Source organism: Rousettus aegyptiacus, unplaced genomic scaffold (genome assembly GCF_014176215.1).
Source record: "Rousettus aegyptiacus isolate mRouAeg1 unplaced genomic scaffold, mRouAeg1.p scaffold_m13_p_3, whole genome shotgun sequence".
NCBI classification, from domain to species: Eukaryota; Metazoa; Chordata; class Mammalia; order Chiroptera; family Pteropodidae; genus Rousettus; species Rousettus aegyptiacus.
In genome coordinates this window covers 131,527,653-131,555,101 of record NW_023416306.1, presented here as the reverse complement: position 1 = coordinate 131,555,101, position 27,449 = coordinate 131,527,653, and the positions used below count along the sequence as shown (strand labels likewise).

Sequence of the window (27,449 nt, the reverse complement as noted above, 5' to 3'; positions counted from 1 at the left end):
CTCTGAAGACCCTTAGGAATGAGAAGGCCCTTAACCTGCCTTGGGCTGCCCACAAATAAGAACCAAACCCTAGTTTCCAGCTCAGGACTCTCTGATCACTGTTGAGTAATGTGTGCTAATTTAGCCTGAAGGGTATGAGCATAAGAGGCTTGAAAAGCTTTTTTTCCTTAAAATTATTCTTTTAATTATTTTTTATTTGGAGGATTTTTTTTCTCATTACAAAAGTCAGAATACTCACTAAAGAAAATTTGTAAAACTAAAAAGCAAACATATAATATTCCTCCATTTCCATAACTCTACTCAGATCTAACCACTAGTAATATTGTAGAATATATTCTTTATTCTTTTCAATGCATGCACGTAATGACAAAAATGAGTTCATACTGTCAAAACATTTCACTATCTTTTTTATTCAATAATATACATGTTTTCCCATGTTAACAAATAACTCTTCACCGATAACTTTTAATGCCTGTAAAACACTTCATTGTTTGGAAAACCATGTTACTTATCATTCTCTATTCAACATTTTATGCTTCCAATTTTTTATTATCGTAAGTGTTAATGCTGTGAATATTCTTGTACATCTTGTATTTCTTTTTCAATTGCCCCTTAGGATACATTCCTCGACAGAATTTTTGAGTCAAAGTGAAGAAGGAATTTTGCAATGAACTGTGGAATTGCTCTCATAGAGTTTATTCCAATTTATACTCCCATCTAGGAGTGTTTGTAAGTCCTTACTGCACATACATGCCCACGATGAGCATTTAAAACCTTTTCTATCTTAGCCAATATGAGTTTTAAAAAACAGTATCTCACCTTAATTTTAATTGTTTTGATTACTAGTGAAGTTGAATGTATATTCACATGTTTATTGGTAATTTGTAACTTCTTTTGTGAATTGCCTATTCAAACTCTGTCCATTATCTTCTTGGATATTCATCACCTAATTTGTTTGAAAAAATTTTCTTGGTAAAAGAGATATTATCTCCTTATCTGTTATATGTCCTACAAATCTCTCTCCCTAATTTCTCATTTGCCTTTTAGTTTTATTTATGGTGCATTCGCCCCTCTCTTCCCCACTGCCCGCACCCGCTGGCAGTATAAATAGTTAAAGGTTTTGTGTAGTCAGATCTACTGATCTGTAGGATGGAGGAGCAGTCCTGTCCACTTTGCCTTGGTGCCTAACAAGTTTGCACTTGTATAATATGAATCTATAATATTTTTTCCCAGTACCATTTGAGATCTCTCTGCCTCCCCTAAGTAGGAGATGTTCCTTGAGGTACAGGTTAGGACCCAGAGTATAGTCCTGTCAGTTCATCCTTAGGGCATAGCCAGGTGAATAAGCCTTCTTCCACCCATCTTAGGTTAACAACCTCAAGTTCAAACTCCACTTTGTGAAGATAATCTGCTGATAATGTCAATGTTGAGGTCAGCCCAGATGTTTACCCATAGGCCACCCTGCAACAAGAATGGTCAATGCCAGTCTCAGATAACCCACTGTGCTCTAGCTTCAGCATTAGCCAGGTTATTCGTAACTCTTCCTGAGGCTCTCAGTGCACTGGGCTGCTCTCTGGCTTTGCCCTGGACCAGCTATGATTTGGGCAACCTTCCTCTGCCTGAGGAAGGCAGGCAAGCAGAGAGGCAGGCAGGCAAACACAATGACTGGGTACCTATTGCATGCCAGGCATTTTCACTCAGGAGTCCCTCTTGATCGCAATACCCTTAGACTTGTTACTCCCCACATGTTTGGAATGAGGAAACTGAGACGCATAAAGGTAGGTTATTAGCCCCAATTTACTGAGCTAGCAAGTAAAAGAACCTGGGTTTGAACCTACATTCTGTTTGAATCGCCCAGATTTGTACTTCCTTACCATAGGTCTCAGGATTTAGGCTCTCTCCTGGGAAAATGCATGGGGGAACTTATTCACACTAGAATGCAAATGACTGATACAGGTTGACAATATCCTCTTTCCCAGGGTGCTCCAACATATGGGCCCAAGTCTAACTTCTCTGTCTCACATGCTTGTCATGGCCTGGGATGACCCTGAGCCACAGCTAACTGGTTTAATTGAACTATTTCTTTTGGAAATTTCCCCTAAAGCTGAGGTATTGCCCTCTAGGTGTCACTGTAAAGTTCCCAAGAGCCTACTTCCCTACCCTCTCTGCCCGTTTGGCCCTATGCCAGATAAAACTCAAGACAAGGACGTGGCACCTCTGTGGCTTGGTCTGCCCCTCCCATCCCCAGCTTGTCTGTGGCCTCTGCACAAGGTGCTTGAAGGGCAGGGGAAGAGCTGATGGTTGATGTGGGTGTCATATTGTGAGGAGGGTGACTTAAAGGGGTCTGATTCCACCAGGGCAGGCCTGTGTTAATCGAATGGAATGGGAATAGAAGCAGAGGAGTCTTGCAAAAGCACTGCAGAGCTCCCAGGGGCTGCTGCAATGGAAATTATCCCTCCTGAGACCTCAAGACTTGAGAGAGGGAACTCAGGCTTTGGATTCTGACAGATGGGCTTTGAGTCCTGACTCTGCCACTTAATGCTGAGTGCTTTAGGGGAAGTGACTTATTACTTCTGAGCCTCAGCTTCCTCATCTTAAAATGGGAACACTACCTTAGTAGTGGGCTGTTCTGAAGACTGAAAGAGGCAATAAATTGAGAGTCCAGCAACTCAGGGAGCAACTTCAATAACTGGCGGTGTCTGCCCAGAGCACTGTGTTGAGTAAGTCAGTTAAAGTAGTGAGATCATCCATCAGTGTCTGCACTGGGGAAGATGGGGGAGTGAAGACACAGGTGTGACCTGCTAGCCATCTCTGGCCTGGTGCAGAGCGGGTGTCAAGTAACTAGGAACTCCCTTTCCTCCTTTCTGGGAGGTCACCTTCCCCACTTGTTGCTCCCTTCCCTGTATGAGCCTGGATGTCCTCTATCCTTCTTTGCCCACAGCCACAAACCCATCAAGCCTCTTAGGGTCTGAGGTTAGCATCCCAAAGGAGCCTGGATTCCTAATGGCTGAAATCTCCCTTCTGTTTTTGCTTCAGGAAACACTCACAAAGATCCTGGAATGGCTGACAGAGAATTCGTTTCAGATTGGGGAGTGTGTCTAAATGCATAATTTTGAAAAAAAAAAAATCTATATGTAGCAAATGATTGCAAGCCTATGTGCTAAAATATTAACAATGGCATTACATATATGTGTTATGCCTCAATAAAAAACATATTCATACATTATATACATATTACACATACATATATACTCTATATTATATACAAATATACACATACATACTATATATGCAGAACTTCATTTCCTTTTTATACGTTAATGTATTTCCCAGTGAACATGCATTTTATCTACAATGAGAAACAAAATCATGTTGAACAATACACTCTTACATGATTATCATCATTGTTTTTTCTTTAAAATACTGAAATCTATTTTGGCAGGTGGATCAAGGTACAGAGTGAACAGCTCAGAAGTCTTGCAAACACTCCTTACTCATTTTGGTCCTATAAACTCATGTACCTTGAGAACCCTCAAAGAATCCAACTCAATTTCTCTCTCCTCAACTCAATGCCCATTTTATGAACACCATGCATCCTGGCTCTGTGTCAGGTGCTAGGGGATTATGATATAAAGACAAGGCGACCTCCATCCTCATGTCATTGGACAAATGAAGAAAGAAAATAAATGCCTTTCAGAGCTGGCATTTGGAGGTGAAAGAATTATATACAGTAGGGCAAGAGGTAAACAAAGTCTTTCCAGATAGGCAATGGGTCCCCACAGCTGTAACTTGGGTCCTCTCAGTGTTCTCTCAAGCTTTGCTCAGGCTTGAGGTCCCCAGGTATGCTGTGGAGCTCTCTGGGGAGGACCTCTTTGTCCTCAATACTCTGAAGGCAGACCTCTTGAGATCTAGTTCCCTGGGGCAGGTGTTCTGTGGAGCACTCACTAGGCCAGGCTTTTGTTGGCATATTCCCCACAGCTTTCCTGGGGCCTGGCAGGAGTGCTGACCCCCAGGGAACCCACCCCTATCCCTAGAGGGCTATTTCTAGCTTAGAGAAAGAGTGAACCTGATGTTCTCAGGCCTCAGAGAGAGGCAGCCTTGGCAACCTGAATCCTGGAGGAGGGAGGGTGTGCTTGGCAGTTCCCTTGTGCGCTCAACCTGCAGCGGTTCTCACTTCCAGAGGTTAAGGCACTGCCAGGTCCCTGCTACCAGCGAGATCAGAGAGCAGGACCAAGGCATAGAGTTCAGGGACCTGGGTTCTGCTACTAATTCTCTGGGCAAACTTGGCACTACTTGTTCCCTAGTACATGCCAGTTACAGTGTGAGATAATTTATACATTTTTTCTAAAGTATTTTCTCCATTTTACAGATGAGGAATGTAGGACTGTAGAGGCTCTGTAAATTGCACAAAGTCACACAACTGGAATTTCAATCCAGTTCTCTCTGACTCCAAAGCTCCTTCCCCTTCATCTCCTCTGTCTCTAAACCTCCCATTTCTTCCTCATTCTATAAAGAGGCTGGACCGAAAGAAGGAGGCAGGAAAAAATTTCTTTAACTAAATAAGCCTACCTGTGCCTCTTACCCACCCAGGAGCTTACCATCGTTGCCATCAGAGCCACTGGGCCTGGGGTTTCCCCTCCATTGTTGGGTTTGCACCAAGGCTTCTGGTTCCCTGGGATTTGGTCTAGCGTGGCCCCATCTGGTGGTCTCAGACACTCCCTCCTACCCACCTGCATTGTCTCCAGCCCATCCAGAATGCTTTCTGCTGTTTCCATTTCCTTTCCTTCCTTCCTTCCTTCCTTCCTTCCTTCCTTCCTTCCTTCCTTCCTTCCTTCCTTCCTTCCTTCTCTTACATGAGCTGGAATCAAAAAATCAACTTAAGAAGGAAACTACATATAAAGAGCGTTCTTCAGAGAAACCCTTATCACAGGTTAAGCTGTGATTGGGGACTACTTTCCACAAACTTTCAGGGATTCTGTAAGGTCTACCTTTCTCCAACTAAAGCTCCCCAAGCCCAGGCTCCTTTCCCCCTGCTACTCTTTGGAGAGAAGACCAGCATGCCTTGTCTCCTCTGCTTGGCCAGAGGACACTGCCTCTCAGGATTCTGAGGGCGAACCCACTTGCAGTTCCACAGTCCTTTCCCATTCATCACTTTCGCAGGCCTGCTTTGTTGTGGCAGGAGAGAGGCGCCAACGGATACATGGTCCCATGACCATTTGAAATGAGAAAACTGATGCAATACAATTAGTAAGAGGTAGTCCTTCCATCTGTGAGTCCTGGCCCTTTGCTTAAGTGAGTGACTATGGCTTCTGATCTGGTCATTCTATGTTCCTTTCTCCATCCTTCATGGAGTTTTCTTGCTGAAGCTGTTGGAGTCTGGAATGCAGCCTATCTCCCTGGGTTTCCCAGGTTCATGCCAGCAGCTTGTAGTCTGGTTCTTCTAACAGGAGTTGCTACCCTCTGCTGACAAGAACACCCAAGAGCTTTGTTTCTCCCCCAGATGAAATTGGAAACCAGTTGGCCTGCTGAGGTCTTCATCAGAAAACACTTTCCAACCACCTGCTCTTGTCTCTCTCCATCCAAGGGGGAAACAACAATCCCTCAAGATGCCTACGATTGGAGGTTGGCAGTGGGACTTTGTCGCTGCCCTTGGGATCATGTGAATCAGGAGAACCAAACACTCCTGTTCTCTTTCCAGATAAGATAAAGGTTTCATTTTGTTCTTGTGGGGGGAAGGAGTGGATCTTGTCAGGTGCCAAAAATGCTAATGAGGCACCAAGAGAGAACCTGCCTGGTAGAAAGAGCACTGAACTTGGAGTCACTGAGGGCTCTGTTGATTCCTAGAGGTGTGACTTTGGGCAAATCAACTGCCTCTTGGAGCCTGCCTTGGAGGATTGGTGGGAGGACAATGAGGCAACACTGCAATGCTATGGCCTTAGAAAGATGCTCGTGATATATTGGTATGAAAAAACAGGTTACAAAAAGATGTATGTGATAGGTTCCCATTACTGTGAGCTATAGAAAAACAACTGAGGGCTGGATGCCATGATGCTAATAGTGCTTATTTTGGATGATAGAGTCATGAATGTCTTATATTTTTCCTTTTTATTTACCTTACTTTACTTTATATTTTCTAAATCTTTTTCTACAGTGAGCATATATACTTATTAGCTATTGCAACAACAATGCTGCATCACAGACCAGCCCCAAAACTCAGTGGCTTATAACACAAGGATTTATTCTCATGCTCACATGTCTGCAGGTCAACTGCAATTGAACTGATCTCAGGCTGAAGGTTAACTGGGCCTGGCTTCTCACTGCAGGTCAAGCTCAGGTCTGCTTCCTGTGTTTTGGGACTCTGGCTGAAGGGACAGACCTGGTAGGAAAAGCAAGGACTTGCTTTGCTGTCCAGATCACAGAAAAACTGTATAAGCACATATAAAGCCTCTGCTGACATTATTTCAATAACGTATTATTGACTGAAGCAAGTTACAAACCAAGCCCAGCATCAATGGGGCAGAGAAGTATATGCTACCTACAGTAGAAGTTGGAGGGGAGTAAATAAATATATGCTGAATAATAACCAAAATGTTTTATATACTACTTGTATAGTAAAATCAGCGTGATATGTGTCATGACATGCAATCATACTATCCACCAGAATCCTACAGGGCTCTCCAAGAATAAGATAGGAGAAGTGTTTTACAATCTTATCGTTAGAGGATAGAACAAGTGTTAAATGTTGACTCTCTCTTCCTTCATCCTCTCTGCCCCTTTAAAATAACCAAACACAATCGTTCATGGCACCTGCAGTCCTACAAAGGAAGGTGAAAAACACCAACACAGGCTCATGGGCAATTATAGCCAAAGGCCACACCTTCACTAGTTCCCATTCAGATCTATCTGAATCTACTTCCTGTTGACTTTCTTTCTTTTGGCTTCTCTCAGTTCATTCAGCCATTTATTCAAGATATATTTATTGAGCACCCATATGTGCTGGCTCTCCTCTAGCCATGGAGTCATTTTGGTGAATGGGGCAAGTGTCAATGAATGAGGAAATCTTCTCTCTAGGGTTTATATTCTAGTGGCGAGATAAGGTGGGTGCCAGGTGTGTGTGTGTGGGGGGGGGGGAGGGTATGTTAGTGATATTGATAATTCCAAGTTGTGTGAATGCTAAGAAGTAAATAAAATAAGACAGTGCCCCAGAGAGCAATAGGCCAGGGCAGGGCATGGCTACTTTGGATAGTGAGATCAGAGAAGGCTGGGTGATCAAGGGTTGATATCATCTGACTAATGTCAGAATGGGCAGCTCTGTAAAAATATGTTTGTGGTACTTTCAATAGAAAAGGGCATAAAACGTATAAAGGTAGATTTTAGGATATACAAATACAGTGTATTTCAAGTCCAGGCATCCTCCCACCATCTAATATAGTAGTCTCTAAAACAATCATGTTCATTTTGTCTGCCTAGAGCCTTGATACAGCATCCAGGGCTATTTAGAACTAACTAGATTTGAGGAATAGGCTTGATGGTCTCTTACTATATTTCTGGAAGCAGGAAGAATGGCATATTATTCTTTTACCATTCTGACAGCTAACAATATAGTCTATTTTCTGAAACCAGTCATGAGAAAATCTGAATTTAAAAAACAATTTTATTAAAAATCGTCATTTTTCTTCACACTAAAAATATTTATCCAGCACTCATTCTGTACAATCTGGGACTGGGGGAAAAGGGAGAAGAAGCCATAGATTCAAGATTCCTTTAGATAAGGAATCTTTCCACTCCTTGAATATAAATCTTGATTCAGTTTGTGGAAAGAGTCTGTGTATATAGCTTTTCAGGAAACTTGCCATTTTTTTTTTTTATGTAGAGGCATTTATACCATCTGTAGAATCACTTTAAATTTTGTTTATTTGGAGCTTACAAAGACTGTAGAGCTCAGAAAACTTTGAACATTGCCATTAGAGAGGGAATTGTTCAGACCCTGGAAAAAAATAAGAACTGAAACTGAGAGGCAGGTGCAAAACAGGCTTGAAGATTCATTTTGAGGGGAAAAATAAACCCACACAGGCTTTCTTCTCCACTGGAGTCCCAGGGAAAAGTGAGAAGCAGCAGGCAGACAGGCACACAGGGTTCTCTGTGATTGCAGAGCCAGCCCCCCTGGAAGGAGGCATGGGCGCTGCAGAAGGGAAGAGGACTAAGGAGCTTGGTTACATATGTTATTTCAGTTCATTCAGCCATTCGTTCAAGATATATTAATTGAGCACACCCATATGTGCTTCCACTCTTCTAGCCATGGGGTCATGTTGGTGAACAGGGCAAGTGTTCAAGAAAACCAGGCAGCCAGTTCTATGATTATCTTGGGTGCTTGTAAGTGTGTCATGGCAGGTGACACATAATGCAGAGGAGTGAGTATGGGCTGGCATGAGCCCAGCCAGCCAGGGACCAGCTGTGTGGCTCCCAAGAAGCAGACACCCAGATTAGGTTAGATATGCAGAGGTTTATTAGGTAAATGCCTGTGTGTAAAAAAATAGGGAGGCTGGGAGATCCATCAGAGCTCAAGACAGGTCTGACCATGTGAGAGAGAAGGAAGGAAGGAAAGAAGGAAGGCTTGATGGAAGAGTTTGGACTGCAGTGCAGTTCGAAGGAAGATCAGCAAGGCTAACAGGAGTCCTCTAGCCAAAGCCTCCCTTTGGAGGAGTCCCCAGGCTTCCAAGTCTGCCTTAGATTCCACACAGGGGAAGCATGGCCTCAGAACAAACACCTTGGGCAAGTCCTCTCACCTCTCTGAGTCTCACTTTCCTCAACTGCAAAATGAAGGTTGTTTAGAGCAGGGGTCCTCAACCCCTAGGCCATGAACCAGTACAGGCCGCACAGCAGGAGGTGAGCAGTGACTGGAAGCTTCATCTGTATTTGCAGCTGCTCCCCAGTGCTAGCATCACCGCCTCAGCTCCATCTCAGATTATCAGTCATTAGCTTCTCATAGGAGTACCAATCCCTGGTGCCAAAACAAGATTGGGGATCACTGGTTTAGAGGATTAGGTAAAATAGCATATTTAAAGGGTTTAGAATGGAGTTAAGTGCCCAGTAAATGTTCAATGAATATAAATTCCCTTCATTCCCTGTCTTACTCTATCCAGAGCCAAATTCAGCACAGCAGAGTGACCTCTCCCCCAGCCTTTCCATCAGCCATCATTCTTCCCACTCCCTTAACCGTACACACAAGAAGGCAGGTCAGAGCACCCCAAGGCCAGAGCCTGAGGGCTTGTGCTTTGGCAGTCAGGCCCTTGAACCTTTATCATAAATGACATGGGGCTACAGCCCATGACTAGGGCCTGGGCTGGGAACAAAGGACACCCCAGAAGGATCAAAGTCATTCTTACTTAGGGGAACTTACATCATAGCTAGAGGGATGAACCACATCCCCTCAAGAAACCCCTTGGGGTAGACTCTCAGGCAAGCTCTGCCATCTAGTACCTCTCACTCAGGTATAGACTGCCCCAGGACTACTGGGTATCTTATAGCTGTGTAAGGCAGTCCCCAGCCCCTGCCTTGTCCACAACTTGGACCCTACCCTCATGCTCCTGTCATGCTATTCTCTCTCTCTCTCTCTCTCTCCCCCTTCCCTCTTCCATAAATCTAGGCTTTTGTGCCTTCTTGTCCTTCTACCTACAGTGTTCTTTTCCTTCCCTCATCCTCCTAGTGAGTCCCTTCTCCCCAGTCCAGCTCAGATGTCTCCTCTTCTGGATAGCCTCCCCTGATGCACTCCTCTTGCTACCTACTCCAGTCCCTTAGGCATGTCCCTGTGCCTTGGTTTCTGCATCTGGAAAATGGGGATGATGATGACAGCACTACTGTGGTTAATCAGAGTATAGTGGCAGAAATGAAATGAGATGATCATAAAAACACATCATAAAGGGTTGTATAAGTGCATGTAACTGTCAGTTATAGGTGTGTATCCAACAGACAGTGATCTGTGAGCATATAATACTGTAGAGTGAAGTTCACAGTGTGTCAATATGATGAAAGCATTGGACTTAGAGGAGGAAGATCTACTTCTGTCTCTGCTGCTGGGATACGTGTCCCTAAGCCAACCCTAGCCCACTCTGGGCCTCAGTTTCCTCCTCCTTGGCGGGCATGACCAACAAGGGCCCTCCTGGCTCTGCTAGCTTGGCTCAGGGGTTCTGTCCCAGGCTTGCTCATTGCCTGAGCTACGAGATTCTGCCCAGCTCCCAGGCTGGACAGCTCCCACGGTATTTTGAGAGGCAGCAGAGGCTTCCAACTCTCAGCATCTGGACAGCACCTCAGGCAGGAAAGATGGAAGCCCCAGCTGACATCGGGCTCTGCTTCCAGGTGGGATGTGAGAGAGTGGGGAGCTCCCTTCTGGAGGAAGGTAGGCACCATCCGTGGTGGGAATAAAGGAAGGGTGCAGGTTATTTTTTCAGATTCTAGCATCTTAGTGGAGGATCTCGGAGACTGTGGCTTTTGGGATTTGCCTACAATTTTTAGGGCCAAGATTACCAAAATCGTTTAGACCCTGATGTCTTGATTGGACATATCTAGATATAAGACATAGGATTCTCACTTGATATTATAGAAAAGAAAAATGTTCCTCTGTGACTGTTTAGACTCTTATTAGCAATCAAAGGCTCTATCCCACACACAGCGACTTTGTCATATCCTACACTATGGGAAAATTTTAAAACATCCTTTGGTGTTTCTTTGATGCTGGATACAGTAATTGGCTGTTAGGTTTTAAAGGCTTGGCATTTCTACTGTGAGTCATAATTGTTCACTGACATACCTCGTTTATTGCTTAATGCCATTTATAGCCCCCAAAGATAACACACATGGCATGAAAAATATTTAAACTGCACTTCTTTAAATAGACTCTATATTATCTACTTTTTTCTAGGTCTTTCATCCATTTGTTTACTCATCAAGAGTTCATCGAATGTCTCTTGTGAGCTGAAAACTGCTCTCACTTTCATACCCATCATTTCATTTAATCCCCAAAAGCACCAATGAAGCAAGGATTGTCATTCCCTTTCACAAATGAGGGAAATGAAACTCTAAGAGTTTAAGTGACTTACCTAAGGCCACACAGTAGGCGACAGAACCACAATTTCAATTTAGGACCTTAAACTTCTAACTGTATAATCTTACCTCTTTAGCTAACTGCCCCCCCCAACCCATGGTCCTCATGCCCTGTCCACCCCCTACTATTTTAAAGTAAAGAACACTAAGCAGAGTTATAGTTTGGTGGACAAGACACAGAAGAATATTATTCAGGGTCAATTTTTTCCATGTATCTATTTATTCTTTCAACAAAGATCAATGAGTGCCAGCTAAACAGGGACACTTGGTCTTAGTCCAGAGACTTAAAGGTCATGGTCAACTATTCCATGCCAGAACCCATTGGGGGTCGATACTAACCCCGCACCTACCCCGAATAAAGAGAGAATAAAAAGGAGCACAAATAACTAGGATTTAGACAGGGATGACAGGTCCTGTAGAAAAGGGCACAAGGGAGTGAGAAGGAGAAAATTCTACCAATTAAAAATCAAGTCTGAACTTGAGGTAAGAAAAGGTGAGGGGGAAAAGACATCAACTCAAAAAACTCTCAGTTCTTACTAATCTCATGAACTTTAGATTAAGATGTTTCACATGATGGTAAGTTATGCTATAAATTTATATCTTTGGGAAGGAGGTGTTTGAGGTGGGGAAATAGAGGCACTAACATTGTCACCCATCAAATCCTGGACAGTCACTTAGACTAGTAGCTTGATCTCTTTTGGCCTTTATTTCTTTATCTGGAAACAGAGAGATGTTTCTCATCTCTTGGGACATTAGGAATAGATTAAATAAGGTAACATATGCAAGGCCCTCGGCACAATTCCCAGCATATGGCAGCTGCTTGAAAATCATTTCAAGTCCTTGAGTTATGTTGAAGCAAGTGGTCCAGAGTAGAAGGAGCCCACAATTTGGGTCAAAAGAGGGCCCCTGGGGACTTCAGGGTTAACATAGCATGGGCATGAATCTTAGCAGAGACACGCCCTCTTTTCTAATGTGCTAATGAGACTCCTACATCCCATCATAAATTGGTCTAAATGGATATGAGGTAAACTCTAATTTGAGAGCTATAATAGACCATTCATGTGCCAATGGCAAATGCTAATGATGATTGCAAACAAAGTGGTGGCTTGCATATATGAAGGTTCTTCAACATGCTCTGGACAAAAAGCAACATTTATTTGAAACCCCTGGTTGGATGCTTTAGGTTGAAGAAGGCCAGTACGATAAGGGAGACAGCATGGTAGAGAGAAGCCTGGACTTAGAATAAGAGGACCCAGGTTCAAATCCCAACTCTACCCTCCAACCAGCTTTGAGACTGTGGGCAAGTCGTCAAGTATCCTGTTCTGTTTGTGAGAACAGTAGTCTTAGTACTCACCTTATCTCTGTCATAGAATTGTTGTGAGAATAAAGAGGTAGGTTCTTCAAAAAACTAAACATAGAATTACCATATGATCCAGCAATTCCACTTCTAGGTATGTACCCAAAAAAACTGAAAGCAGAAACTCAAAAAGATATTTGTAAACTTATATTCATACCATCATTATTCACAACAGCCAAAAGATGGAAACAACCCAAAAGTCCACCAATAGATGAATGAATAAACAAAATGCTATACATATACAATGTCATATTATTCAGCCTAAAAAAAGAATGAAATTGTGGTACAGCATGTTCTCATTTTGGTTACTTTGTTCAATGTCATTTTGTTACAATGTTGATGAGAAAAAAAAATCGATTTCCAGCTGGGGCCACTGTCTGTGGGGAGTTTGCACGTTCTCCCCATGTCTGATGTCTGTGCGGGTTTTCTCCCGAGTCTCAGGCTCCCACCCACATCCCAAAGATGTGCAAGCGAATTTAACTGGCATGTCTACATTGTCCCAGTTTCAGTGAGTGTGGGTGCGGGTGTGAGTGAGTACACTCTGTGATGGAAGGGCTTCCTGTTCAGCCTGGGTTCCCACTTTGCACCCTGTGCTGCTGGGATAGGCTCTGGCCACCCACAACCCTGAACTGGAATGCGGGTTGGAAAAGATTTATCTTACTTGTTTTTATTAATTTTTCTTAAATGTATGTACAGCTCACTTTATTTTAATGTTTAATATTAGAAGTATTTTGGGTCTTTATTTAGAAATTTGGTGATGTTTTTGTGACCAGAAATATTCTGTCGGAACTTAGCTCTTGTTTGTATCAACTGGCCATAGAAAAATTAGTTTTGTTATAGGTCATTTTGATTAAAGTTGCAATTTCCAAAGCCTTTCGAGGATGTTACTTGAGGACTTACTGTACATGCCGTAATACTGATGAACCTTGAAAATATTATGCTGAGTGAAATAAGCTAGACACAAAAAGGCAAATAGCATATGATTACACTTGTATGAGGTACCTAGGATAGGTCAAATTCATAGAAAAAAAAGTGGAGTACTGTTTAGCAGGGTCTGGGGACAGGGAAATGGGGAGTTAATGTTTAATGGGTACAGAGTTTCAGTATGAGATGATGAAAAAGTTTTGAAGATAGATGGTAGCAACGGTTGTATAACAATATGAATGTACTTAAGCCACTGAATCATATACTCAAAAACTGTTAAAATGGTAAGTTTTATGTTGTGTATATTTTACCACAATACAAAATTGATGCTTTTCTAAAAAGAAAGAAGCAGTATAACGCAGAGGAAAACACTTTGCAATCTGTAGAGCAATATGAACCAATTAGCTGTGGTAAAGTGGTTAGAATGCAGTGTTAACATTTCTGTTAGAGCAACCATCAAACTTGGGGCCCTCACGCAGGACTTCTACAGTTTTCTAATCTGTAAAGTATCAAGAGGTAGATACAAAAAAAGAAACGACATCCACTGAAAGAGTTGAGAGTGGTTCCCCCAGGAAGTGAAAAAAACAGGAGTGGTGGGAACTGCTGCTTTTCCAAACAGGTGCTGTAGAACAACTGAACTCTTTAAACTAAGTGCATATACAGTTGTTTTACAAAAATAAGCATAAGTTTGGCCTTAATAGAGGCCAAATTAGAGAAAAGAAAAAAATCGAATATTTCTAATTCATTATTACTTACTTTTTAATTTTTTAAATATTTTTCATTTACTATCTGTTCTGAGTCATTGACTTTCATTCTATAATAAATTGAACCAGGCCAATGAAAAATCCAGTTGTTATTAGCAAGGAGAGGTCACTGAAGAACACCGAGCTCCCCTTGTTCTTTCTCTCTGTTTGCCAGGTGCCCATTGAGGGGAGGGCACTGCCACAGGACTGTGTGTGTCCCCATTGGTAAATAAATGAATCGGCTTCCTGTGTATTAATCAGTCTCTGAAGAGTCAGAGCCTGGGCCTGGATTCTCCAGAGCTTGGTTTCCACTAGTGAGATTGCAAATGGACAATTTCAGAGATGGACAATCTTTGAAACCAGGACCAGACCCAGGATTTGAGGGACCTGATGAGGCACTCTTTGACCCTCTTCCTGAAACCACCTTGGCCCTTTAATTACAATACTTAGGGTGAAAAATTAATTGAAAAACTGTGGGCACAGAAATTAGTGTATACCAACAAATAAAAATGAACTTGGGCATTAAGTTTGCACAATTTCTAAATGACATCTCACAGGCAATAACTCAATATGCCTGGTAACATTTTTAAAACAGCTTTATCAGATTTAATTCCCATACCATATGGTATATACATTTAAAGTATTTGATTCAATGTTTTTTGGTCTATTGCATTATCAATTTTTTAAAATTGTGGTAAAAGACATATAATACAACATTTGCCATTTTAACCATTTTTAAGTGTATAGTTCAGCAGCATTAATTACATTCACAATGTTTTCATTTCATCCCGGCATAGACACCGTTTTACAGGTGAGAAATCTGAGGCTGAGTAAGGTTAACAAATCTACTCGTAAGTAGTCAACTAGGAAGCAGACAGAGTTCCAACCCCATATCCGCCAACCCTACAAGCTGAGCGTTTCCCAGCATGTTGTGTTGCCATCTACCGCGGCAAAGAGATTCCTTGGAAGTAAGTGGTCCAGAGTAACCGGAAAGTGGGCTCGTCGGTGCCCGAAGGAGCTGGGGACACTGCAGAGTATACTTTGGCCCCATGCGGCTCTTGGCTTGCCCTCCATACTTGACTATGATCCAGTTTCTTGTGCTCTCCTCTGTGCCCTATCACCTGCTCTCCCTCGAGGGCATGAATAGGCCACCCTCCACCCCTCCCTGGCCAAATTTTGCTAAAGAACCCACAATTCTCTCTGCTTCCTCATTTCTTGTTACTTCTCAACCCACCAAGATGCAGTTCCATTACTCCTCGTCCCACTCCAGTGTTACTAAGGGGGCCCAGTGACCAAACTCAGTGGATGCCTCTCTTGGCGGTTGTGCTTGCTTTTCCCATGGCATCCCACTCTCATGGTTCTCCAAACTCTGACCATTTCTTTACCTCATTCACTCTGCTCTTCCCTTAAATGCTGGGTTTCCTCCAAGGTAAGCCAGAAGCCCTCTTTCCAATGTTCTTACTTGCCCTGGGCGACCTCCTTACCTCCTTTGGATTTAGAACCATCAGTGTGTGACCACTGTGAAATCTATATCTTCCACCAGGCCAGGCCTCTCATCTGAGCTCCAGCCTCAACTCCTGCCTAGCCACCCTTCCTGCTCATCCCACAGGTGCCTCAAGTGAACCATGTCTAACTTCTAACTCTGAACTAGCCCTCTCCCCTGTTCCCATCTCAGTAACAGTCCTGTCATCTAGCCAAGCACCAGAGGCAGAAACCTTGGAGTCATTCCCTGGAATCTGAACTCTACCAAGTCAGAGATTTTTTTCTTTTCTTTTCCATACATTCCAAGCTCCTCAAACTGTGTCTGCCTATAGGAGGTGCCCGATAAGTATTTGTTAAATGGATACTTGCCCTCTACCTATATACTCAACCAATCCCCAAGACCTGTCCATTCTACCTCCTAAAACATTCTCTCATGTACTTCTGCTTCCCCGAACAGTTCTGCTGCCACCCTACTCTAATATCCACACCTCTTGCCTGGACAAATGCAACAGCTGCCTCACTGCTTCTGCTATCCCATTTTGAAACCATTCCCCAGGTTACTAGACAGCAGATTCTTTCAAAAACCCAAATATGATCTTGCTCTGTTTGACCTGCTTAAAATCTTTCAGAGAGTGCCTGTTGTCATCTGAATATATTTCCTGGCATTGAGGGGATCAAAGAATGGTTTCTAAATAAGCCTAGGAGCTTGACCCTAGGCTGCCAGTAAGTGACAAGAGGTCTTTGTCAGGGTAGGCAACAGGGAGAAACACCCAGCTCACCTCCTCCACTGAAGGAAAAGAGTCCTGGTTTCAACCGTCTTAATAAGCTTTGTTTTTAGTAATTTAGAGCCTGAAGATTGAGGCTAAAGTAATGGGGATTGGGTGTATAGTGACTTTGATACAAAGTGGGGCATGGGGGTTCCTAGGAGTAAGATATTGAGGGGTTAGGTCTGCAAGGGGCTTCTTCTGGAATGTGTTGAACTCAGCCTGCAGGAACCCTTGAGAAATGCTAAGAACTCAGCTCTGAGGATATCCTAGTGAACTGACTGAATTGAGCTGCGAGACCTTTTTGGGAAAAGCACTAAACTCAGGCTGCAAAGGCTCGTAGTGACACATGAATTCAGTCAGAAGTGATTCTTGGAAGATGTACTGAGTCTGACTCTGAGTATGTCCAGGGGAAGCTACTGAACTCAGGTCCAATGGGATGATTGTGGGGACTGTCCTGAATTCAAGTTATGGGGGCTTCTTGGAGAGTTCACTGAACTTATGCTGTAAGCTTGGAACTTCACCTGCATATTCAAAGTTCATGTGGCTTCCTTTTGCCACACAAACCCAGAGCTATAGGACCTACAGACAGGCATGATCTCATACGCTCATGCGCGCGCTCTCTCTCTCTCTCTCTCTCTCTCTCTCTCTCTCTCACACACACACACACACACACACACACACACCCCTTCTCAGCCCCCTTTTCTGGTTCTTCCACATTTTCCTGACCTCTAAGCACAACAGTGCTCAGGGGCTGAGTCCTCAGCTCTCTCCTTCTCTTTTTACATTTACTCCCTGGGTGATCCCATTTAATCTCTTGACATTAAATATCATCTGTTCTCTGACAACTCTAAACTTTATCTCTCCAACCCAGACCTCTCCCATCAATTCCAGACTCACTCACATCCAACTGCCTGCTTGACACATTCATCTTGTTGGCCACCAGGCATCTCAAACCAAACACGTCTAAAAACAGTTTTCTGATCTTCCCTCCCAAACTCCTTCATCCCACAGTCTTTTCCATCTAAATAAATGGCAACTGCATTCTCTGTTTTCTATGTTTTAAAACAGAGTTTATCTGTGATCCCCTCTTTTATACTCTATATTAGCAAATCCTGTTGATTCTATCTGTAGTATATATTCAGGATCCAACCTCATATGACTGCCTCCACCACTTCCACCTGGTCCAAGCCATCATTAGCTCTCCCTAGACTATTGCTCTAGTCTCCTGGTTATTGATATAGGTCTCCTTGCTTTCATTCTTGCCCCCTCTAGTCTATTTCCAATGCTTCAGCCAGAATAGTCTTTTTAAAATCTCAGCCAAATCAGGTCGCTCATTTGTTCAAAACCCGCCAGTGGTCCTCTTAGAGTAAAAGCCAAAGTTCTTACCTTGACTTTCAATGCTCCCTGTGATTCCCCCTGCCTCCGCTCCTCCTTCGCTTTCCTCATCTCTTGTCACTCTCTCCCGTATTCACTCCACTCCAGCCATATTTGTTTCCTTCTGCTTTTTGAACATATCGAGGCCGCTCCATCTTGGGACCTACTTTCCTATGCGCTCTTCCCTCTACCTGTGACACTCCTCTCTCAGCAGACCCACAAAGGCTCAGTCCCTCAGCGGTCAGGGCTTTGCTCAAATTTCATCTCACTGGAGGGACCTAACAAGAGCATTGTCCTCCTAGGCACTGCTCACCCCTTGACCCAGCTATGTATTTTCTCTGTAGCTCTTGTCACCATCCGATATGCTATAATTTTTTTTATTTATTTGTTCACTGTCCCCCACCCCCACCCCCCACCCCCACCACTAGACTAGACTTTGTTTTGTTCACTGCTGTATCCCTAGGTCCTTCAATAGTGCCTGGAAAATAGTTGAACGAATAGTTGAATGAGTGCTGGGAACCAAGTACATATTTGTTGAATTGAATGGAACCGGATTTTACCTTTGACCTTTGTGGACCTATATCTTCCTTTTCAGAGATTTTAGGAAACAAAATGAATTTTCTATATCAGTTATCAAGGCTGTCAGCTGGGAAAATTAATACTCAGTCTTAGGGAGGGAGTTTAAGATTTCTAGGATAGCATGGGGTGCTTGGAGCATGAGAGCTGAAAGTCTAACAGACCCTATATTGGTATGTCTAGCCTGGAAACAAATACTATTTTGAGTATTTAAAACAGAAAGGTGTCAATAAGGAGAACTGGCTACATAAGTGATGGAGGAACCAAGAAACCACTGGGGAACATGATGCAACTCAGAGATTAACAGCAGCAGAAAGTCACTTCTACCCCCAGGTCATGTCAGGGGGAGGAAGTGGAAAGGGCACAGGAACCAGGGACACCAAAAGACAGTGGAACCAAGGAGGAAAATTAGAGATGCAGCCAGGGATGTGTGTGTTAAGGAGAAATAGTCTGACTTTTCCCCTAGTCTCCCTCCAGTGCCCTCCAATGGCCAAATATGTTGGAAGCCAGCTGATTCAGAGGCCTGGGAAACACAGCCTGTAGGGGTCACCTTCTATAATACAGACTAGAGCAGGGTTAAAAAGAATGAATGGCATGAAGGGCCAATGACACAGGCGCATGACAGACACAGAACTACTCAATAGTTTCAACAGATAGAAGAGGAGGAGAGACATGGAGGAGAGGTAGGGGCAGCAGAAGGGCCTATGAGTCTAAGGCAGGGGGGAAAATCAGACCCTAATTGTACTTTCAGTTTGAACTAAAGCTGTAAGAGTTTCCCCGCTGACACACGCACCATACCTGAGTTTTATCACTTGCTTCCATTCTATAAGTTCTGAAAGCTGCTTTAAAGAGAGTAGCCTAGAGCTCCTGGCTGGGCTTCCAAATCTGCTTCTTCCCTTCTCTTTCAAGGTCGAATCAGCTCTGCTGTTGGACACCAGTCCTGGATACACAGTAGCCTTTAACAGCCCTTTATCATGTATTGTTCACAAGCACATGGACTCCGATGGCTCTCAGAGTATCCACTATTATTGTGGCAGTGGAGGATGGCAGAACACACCCCAGGTGCAAATGGGTCAGAGGAAAAAGAGATGTGATGGTAAAGATTAGAGTGGTGTGCTTTGAAGGTGGAGGGAGGGGCTATGAACCAAAGAACACAGGTAGCCTCTAGCAGATGGAAAAGGAAGAAAATGTATGCTCCCAGAGCCTCTAGAAAGAGGGCAGCCCTACTGACACCATTAATTTTAGGTCTATAAGACCCATGTTAGGGTTCTGATCTTTAGAACCATAAGATAATAAATTGTTGATTTAAGCCACTAAATTGTGATGATTTGTTATCATAAAAAGAAACTAATACACAGGACTTATGACCAAGTCTCAAGACAACTAGTACACAGTCTGGTAATCAGTATGAAACTCATTTCTCATCAGGAGGGAATGAACGTGGCAGTTAAGAGTATGGACCTTAGAGGCAGATAGACCTGGATTCAAATCCCAGCTCTGCTACATTACACAATATCTCAGAGCTTCATTTCCTCTTCCATAAAATGAGAATATTAACACCCACTTTGCCCAGAGTGGTTGGGAAGGTGAAATAAAATATGCAGGTAAGAGATCGGCATAGCTCTTAGAATACAGGAAGGGCTCAGTAAATAGTAGTAGTAGAAAGTTTTACTCTTACCACCATCTCTGCCATCACTGCTACTACTACTACTGTTATTGTCACTACCATTATTGCTAATATTACTACTGCTGCTGCTCCTACTAATACTACTGCTAACAACCACAACAAGAGCAGTATCTATGGCTGAAAAGCAGAGCTGGTGCCTTAAGAAGGATTACTAGAGATGGCGGTAGCAATGAGAGAGGATGAGATTAGAAAGGCTCAGAAGGTGGAAGTCACAACTTCAAACTGCTGTTTGAGACTAACAGGAATCTGAAGCCTGGTCTGAGGGCTCTTGACTGGGCAAGATAACATCTACATCCACCCACCCCAGATATGTGCTGGAGTGTCTGTGTCTGGGGGTGCAACCTCCTAGCTTGAAGACTTTGGCTGAGAATCATGAGCCAAGGCCTTCCGTCTATGCTTCTGTCTGGCCCAGGGCCCTCAGTCCAGGCCTGAAGCTAGGGGAGTGCTGAAGGAATGTAGAGACATGACAGAGTCCAGAATTCGAGGCATTGATCCTCTGCTCTGGAAGACAAACCAGAACCCTGAACCCATTATACATTTATTTCCTTATGTTATTTTCCAGTAGAGAAATGTCAGACAGTGAAAGAATGTGTGGGCAAGGTATAAGCAAATGCCTCGTCATTATCTCTGTAATTCTCTCCCAAGGTCCTGCTTTTGTTTAGGGATCCCCCCTGCTTCTTTTCTTTGAATGTACAGAAAGGTGCCAGGTGCTCTTTCACTAAGACACTGGGTTTTGATAAGCAACTCACTAAGATAATATGTTGTAGATAATATGTATTTTTAGCATGCAACACCATCTAATATGGTGGTTAAGAATGTTCCTTGGACAAGTTTCTTAACTTCTCTGAGCCTCAATTTCCTTATCTTTAAAATCATTGTAAATAACAGACACCTTCTAGAGTTCTTGTAAGGAGAAATGAGATAATCTATATATGGTTCTTGTAAGGAGAAATGAGATAATCTATATACAATGCCTGGATTTTAGCAATTAGTGAGGAGATATTGATTTTCTTGTTGTTAGTATAGTTGTCGTGTTATCATTTTTGGAAAAACTTTAACTCAGGACCAGTGACCACCAAGTCTAGGTACCAACTTGGCTTTATTTCTTTATGTTGTCTAAGCAGCTGAGACTGCATGCTTGGCAAAGACTGGGAGGTCAGGCCCCTTCCTCCTGCAGAATTCAGGGGGCTGGGCAGCTGAAGATCTCCCAGATGGGTTCATCTAGGCACAGCTATGAGAGACAAGAAAGAGATGTTGACATGTTCCAGATGTGCTCCACAGCTGTTGTAGTGGCAATTGGTATTGTCTCTGTTACTAAACTGTAAAATATATGTATTTTTTATGCTATGAAATCATGATACTTCAGGTTCTCTCTAGCTCCTAAACAAGAAGCTAATTTCTCCCAGGGTACAAACAGGATCTAGAGAATGAGTCAAATGACATTTGGCAAAGGCTTTGAATTCACATCTCTAGAGCAACAACAATTGATGGGATGCAGTGAAACTAGCATTCTTTACTTCTGGTGGTAGTGAAATCACTATACCCTTTGGGAATGCAATTTGGCTGTTGGTATCAAAGTGTTTATTTCCTTAGGCTGGGTAATTCCATCTCTGAGAATCTATCCGAAAGAAACAATCCACAAACTTAGAAAGAGCTGCATGCATATGTTTATTCATTGTCTCTTTGTGTACAAGAGTGAACAGATGGGAACATCCTAAATGTCAACCTAAAGGTGTAGTAATTGGGGGTTGGTTGAATGAATGACAGCATATCTTTTTTGGTAGAATACTACACAGCCATTGCTCGAGTATCATAAAGACCATGCAGCAGCACAGGAAAAGACTTCTGGTGATATATCAAGTGAAAATGCTGGACACAAAATGGTTTGATTATAACCATGTGAAAGACTCAACAGAAAAATAGATTGGAAAGAGTTACAAAGAGATATTGTTACTCCCTGTGATAAGATGATGGAGGAATTGAGGGTAACTTTTTTTGTATATGTTCCAAATTTTTAATTTTGTAGTTAAATAACTTGTGTGGCAGGCAGAATGATGAACCCTCAAATATCTCCATGTCCTAATCCCTGGAGCCTGTTCACATGTTATCTTACATGGCAAAAGGGACTCTGTAAATATAAATTAAGGATTTTGAGTTGGGGAGATTATCCCGGATTATTTAGATGGGCCCATTGTAATCACAAAAGTCCTTACAAAAAGGAGGCAGGAGGATCAGGGTCAGAGAAAGTTAAGAAAATGCTATACTGCTGTTTTTGAAGATGGTGGAAGGGGGCCATGAGCCAAGAAGTTTGGGTGACCTCTCAAACAGGAAAAGGCAAGGGAACAGATCCTCCCCAGAGCCCCCAGAAGGAACGTGGACCTGTCAACATATTGATTTTAGCCCAGACTTCTGACCTCCAGAATCGTGAAATAATAAGTATGTTATTTTAAGCCACTGCATTCATGGTAATTTGCTACAGCAGCAGTAGGTCATGAATATAACATATATAATAAAATTGAAATGAACAATATGTATAATAAAGATTAGTTTTCTAAAGTGCCAGCTGTTACAACAGTGTATTATCAAATACAGCGGAATAATTTATATACTTTCTTTATATGGATGCCCATGAAATTTTTCCTTAGAATGAGAAAGGGGATTAATTTGTAGTATTGGCTGTAGAGGAGGCAGAACTGAACTTGTATCTCAGCCCCTCAGCTATGTGACCTAGAGGAAGTTCCTAAAAAATTTATCTGATCTAATCTACATACATGTGGCCTCTGAAATATGATCATTCTCAGCTGCAGTGGACTGCTTTTATTTCTTCAACAATTTTTTTAAATTATAAAAATTATATACAATTACAAACAGAATAGAAAATATAGAGGAAAACTCCCATAATTCCTTCACCCTAACACAATTGTGCATTTCCTTCCGATCTTTTTTCATATACACGTTGTGTTAGTCAAAACTCTTGGTCACAAGTAACCAAAACACAACTTAAAGTAGCTTAAATAAAAAAGGAAATTTGGCCTTTTCCTGTGGGAGCCACTGGGTTCAGAGAAGCGTGGTCTTCACCTCTCCCTGCCATGGCGTGTGCTTGTCCACTGATATTGGTGTACTTCGAAAAGGGGGAATCGTCTGGCAAAAATGTCACTTTGCCTGCTTTGTTTAAGGCTTTTATTTGACCAGATATTGTGAACTTTGTTCGTACCAACTTGCGCAAAAACAACAGGCAGCCCTATGCTGTCAGTGAATCAGCAGGTCATCAAACCAGTGCTGAGTCATGGGGGACTGGCAGAGCTGTGGTTCGAATTCCCGGAGTTTGAGACTGTGGGATTCATTATTCTGGCTACGGCACTTTTGGCAATATGTGCCATGGGGGCCGCATGTTTGCACCAACCAAAACTTGGCACCATTGGCACTGCAGAGTGACCACAAAACCAAAGCGATATGCCATCTGCTCTGCCCTGGCTGCCTCAGCTTTACCAGCACTGGTCATGTCTAAAAGTCATCGTACTGAGGAAGTTCCTGAACTTCCTATGGTGGTTGAAGATAGAGTTGAAGGCTACAAGAAGATCAGGGAGGCTGTTTCGCTTCTTAAGAAACTTAAGGCCTGGAATGATATTGAAAAAGTTCTATGCTTCTCAGTGGATCAGAGCTGGCAAGGGCAAAACGAGAAACCACTGTATCCAGAGCAGAAGACCTTGGACCATGTGTGAGGACATGGCATCATTAAAGCCTTCAGAAACATTCCTGGAATTATCCTGCATAACGTAAGCAAACTGAACATTTTGAAACTTGCTCCTGGTAGGCACATGGGCCATTTCTGCATTTGCACTGAAAGTGCTTTCCGCAAATTAGATGATCTGTATGGCACATGGCGTAAAGATGCCTCTCTCAAGGGTAACTACAACCTTGCCATGCACAAGATGCTCAGTACAGACCTTAGCAGAATCTTGAAAAGCCCAGAAATCCAAAGAGAGCCCTCTAAGCACCACACAGGAAGATTGATTGCACAGTCCTAAAGAAGATCCACTGAAAAACCTGAGAATCATGTTGAAGCCAAACCTGTATGCAAAGACCATGCGCCGGAACACTATTCTTCGTCAGGCCACAAACCACGAGCTCCAGATAAATAAAGCAGCAGCAGTACTACAGGCCAAATCAGATGAAAAGAAGGGGGTTCCAAGCAGGAAGCTTGTGGCAGGGAAGAAAGGAAAGAAGGCTGTGTTGTGAAGCAGAAAAAGCCTTTGATGGGAAAAAAGGCTGCAACTACCAAGAAACCGGCAGTTGAGAAGAAGCCTGTGAAAAAGAAACCCACCACAGAAGAAAAGGATTCTGAGGCATAAACTGAAATTAGTTTATTCCGTAAAGGTCAAACCACATTGGACAGCTAATTTTGAATAAAAACCTAATCGAAGAAAAAGAAAAAGAAAATTTGTTAGTGCGATAACTTGGAAGGTCATTGGCTTTTAGAATAGCTAGATTCGTGTGCTCAAATGATGTTTTTAGGGTTCTGTGTGTCTCTCCATGCCTGAGCTCTGCTTTCTTCTGTATGGTTTTAATGTCTCAGGGGCTTTCTTTATATAATGGAAAGAATGGCCAATAGCACAGTGAGGCTTCTGTAGTCCTTACAGGTCTTGATCCCAGAGGAAGACAAAGTATCCATATACCAAATATCATACTAAGACTCTGATTGGCCCTCCATGGGTCACATGTTTGCCCCTTAGACAAACCAGTGTGGATAAGGAATAAGGGGTATTCTGATTGTTTGGGCTTTTGACACATGCTCACTCCTGCAGGCAGGGATTGGGAAAAAGAGTGCAATTACCATACAACCAGAGGGAAGGATGATATAGGGTATGCAAAACCAAGAGCCAACTTCTATCTATATTACATCATGAGTAATTTGTATATTATTCCATAATCTTTGTAATTATCATGTTAATGGATTTAGGATTGCAGCATACCAGTTTGCCTAACACTTGTCAAACATTGTAGGCTACTTGGGTTGCTATAAAAATTTTTCAATCACAAATTATGTTGTAATGAATATTTTTGTGCATTACTTTGCATATATATAGATATATATATATATCTATATATATATATAGATATAGTATAAAGCTTACATTATTTTTGTAAAACAGGTTTCCAGAAGAGGGGATGCTGGATTAAAGGTGAGAACAATTCATTTTGTCAAATTGTTTTCCAGGAGAACTGCACAAACCTACAGGGAGTAGCCTGCTGCTGAGGTTGAGAGGAAGAGTTGTGCTCAACTCTCAGGCCTTGCAAACTGAGGTGGGTTAAAAAGATACCACAAACTGGTGTGCCCTGAGGCCATGCCCAAAGCAACAAACAGGAAACATACTAACCTTGCTTAAAACTGAGATTAAATGCAAACTCATTGTAGTTAGGGAAATGTATATGAGAACAGTGAGATACCATCTTTCACCCATCAGACTGGTAAAACTAGAAAACACTGATAACATGTAGTGCTTGTGAGACTGGAGGAAGAGGCACCCTCATAATCAGCTGATAGAAATGGGAGTCTTTACAAACTTTTGAGAAAATAATTTGGCCATACAGATTGAAATTGATCTGAGAACACTTCCATTGCATCACATAATTCCCACTGCTTTTGTGGTGAAAACATTTTAAATCTACTCTCTCAGCAGCTTTCAAGCACATGTACAGTTATATACAGTCAAATATATAATATAGTCACTATAGTCACCATGCTGTACATTAGATCCCCAGAACTTATTCATCTTTTAACTGTAAGTTTTTACTCTTTGACCAAGATCTCTCCTTTTCTCCCACCTTAATGCTTAGTAATCTCCATTCTAGTCTTTTTATGAGTTAGGCTTTTTTAGATTCAACATATAAGTGACATCATGTAGTATTCGTCTTTCCCTGTCTGACTTATTTCACTTAGTGTATTGCCTTTAAATTCTATCCATGTTGTTGGGGATGTCAGGATTTCCTTCTTTCTCATGGGTAAATAATCAACACATGATGATGGATCTAGCTCAAGCAGAGAGTTATAACTTATAAGAAAGAATTGACACCACCTGGAAACAGACCTTCTTGTATGACAGATTCACAAAAATGGATTCTCAGATCAATTTTCTCCAGCTTTATTGAGATGTAATTGACATACAAAATAGTATAAGTTTAAGGTATAGGCTTGCCAAAGGGACCAAATCCGGGTCTAATCTAGTCTCTGGATGCAGCTACATATTTGTGGGAAATACAGGGGACAGAGAAACATGTTGAACTGTAACAAGAGCATGCTGTCAGAAATATCTAAACTGTGGGAAGCTGCACAAGTCAAAGGAATTCTTCAACAGATTGGTTAAAATAAGAGGATCAAGGTAGGAGATATAGGTTGAAAGAGATTTAGGGATGTTATCAGCTTGCAGAAGAATGGGCGGTACTAAACTCCACTTCAGGGATGCACATTTAGGTGATTATTATAAAAGTCAGGATCTGAGGAGGGTTATGATTGGGAAGGGGCCTATGCATGGGGCTTCAGGGTTGGGTGGCCAGGTTCTAGGTAGCTTTCCTGTATACGTCTTTGCTGTAAGCATGTTTTCTGAAGGCATTTTTGCCAGAAACATTTTTGCCACATAACTAATTGGCAGTAAGGCAATTTTGTCATAAATGGCAAAAGAACAGAAATTAAAAGAGAGACATTAAAAAGGACATTTTAAAAAAACAGGAAAAAGGTAATAACAATGAAAAAGACTTTATTGAGAAAAAGGAAAATATGTTGTCTTTGACGTCTTTTGTTCATAACATTAAACATTTTTTATTGCTTGTTTGTTTCTTTTGGCATTGCAATTTTTTTCTTTTCCACTAAAATTTCATCCTTCATTACGAGAGGTATCAGTTTCCAATTAAAGAATCAATAATTAATGTTCTCAAAACCCATTGTGAATTAGTAGCTGCCTCTTCTGTATTTGCCATAGCTTGGTAAACTTTTGGTTTTGATGGGTAAGAGGGATGATTATACTCACAGAACAATTTACAAATTGATATAATCACTTTTCTAGGTGCACACATCCTGGCTTCATTTGTAGTTGTTATGATCCACTATTTTAAGGCCACTACATCTACTCCTCATTATGAGGGCTAAGACTTATATAACATAAAAATGGGAGTACTAGAACCTCTTTGTAAATGGAGAAATGAAATCAAAATGAAAAAAAAAAAATACATTAAGTCTGCTGAAAGTAAGCCAAACTGTCAACCATTTATTTTTATCTTTACTGCAAATCGCCTATGGCCAATTAGTTCACATGGTGAAAATGCTTGCCCAAATATGCTTACTACAAAGATGTCTACAAGGAAAATGATATGGGGTGGCAAGGTTCTGTTTCTTCATCTAGTGGTGGTGGCAAGGATGTTCACCTTATATTGAGATATGCATC

At 42.2% G+C, this 27,449-nt stretch overlaps 1 pseudogene; it reads left to right on the top strand.

The window, feature by feature from the left end:
• Positions 1 to 23,063: 23,063 nt before the first annotated feature.
• On the top strand, positions 23,064 to 24,957 carry LOC107508910 (annotated as a pseudogene).
• The last annotated feature ends 2,492 nt before the right edge of the window (positions 24,958 to 27,449 follow it).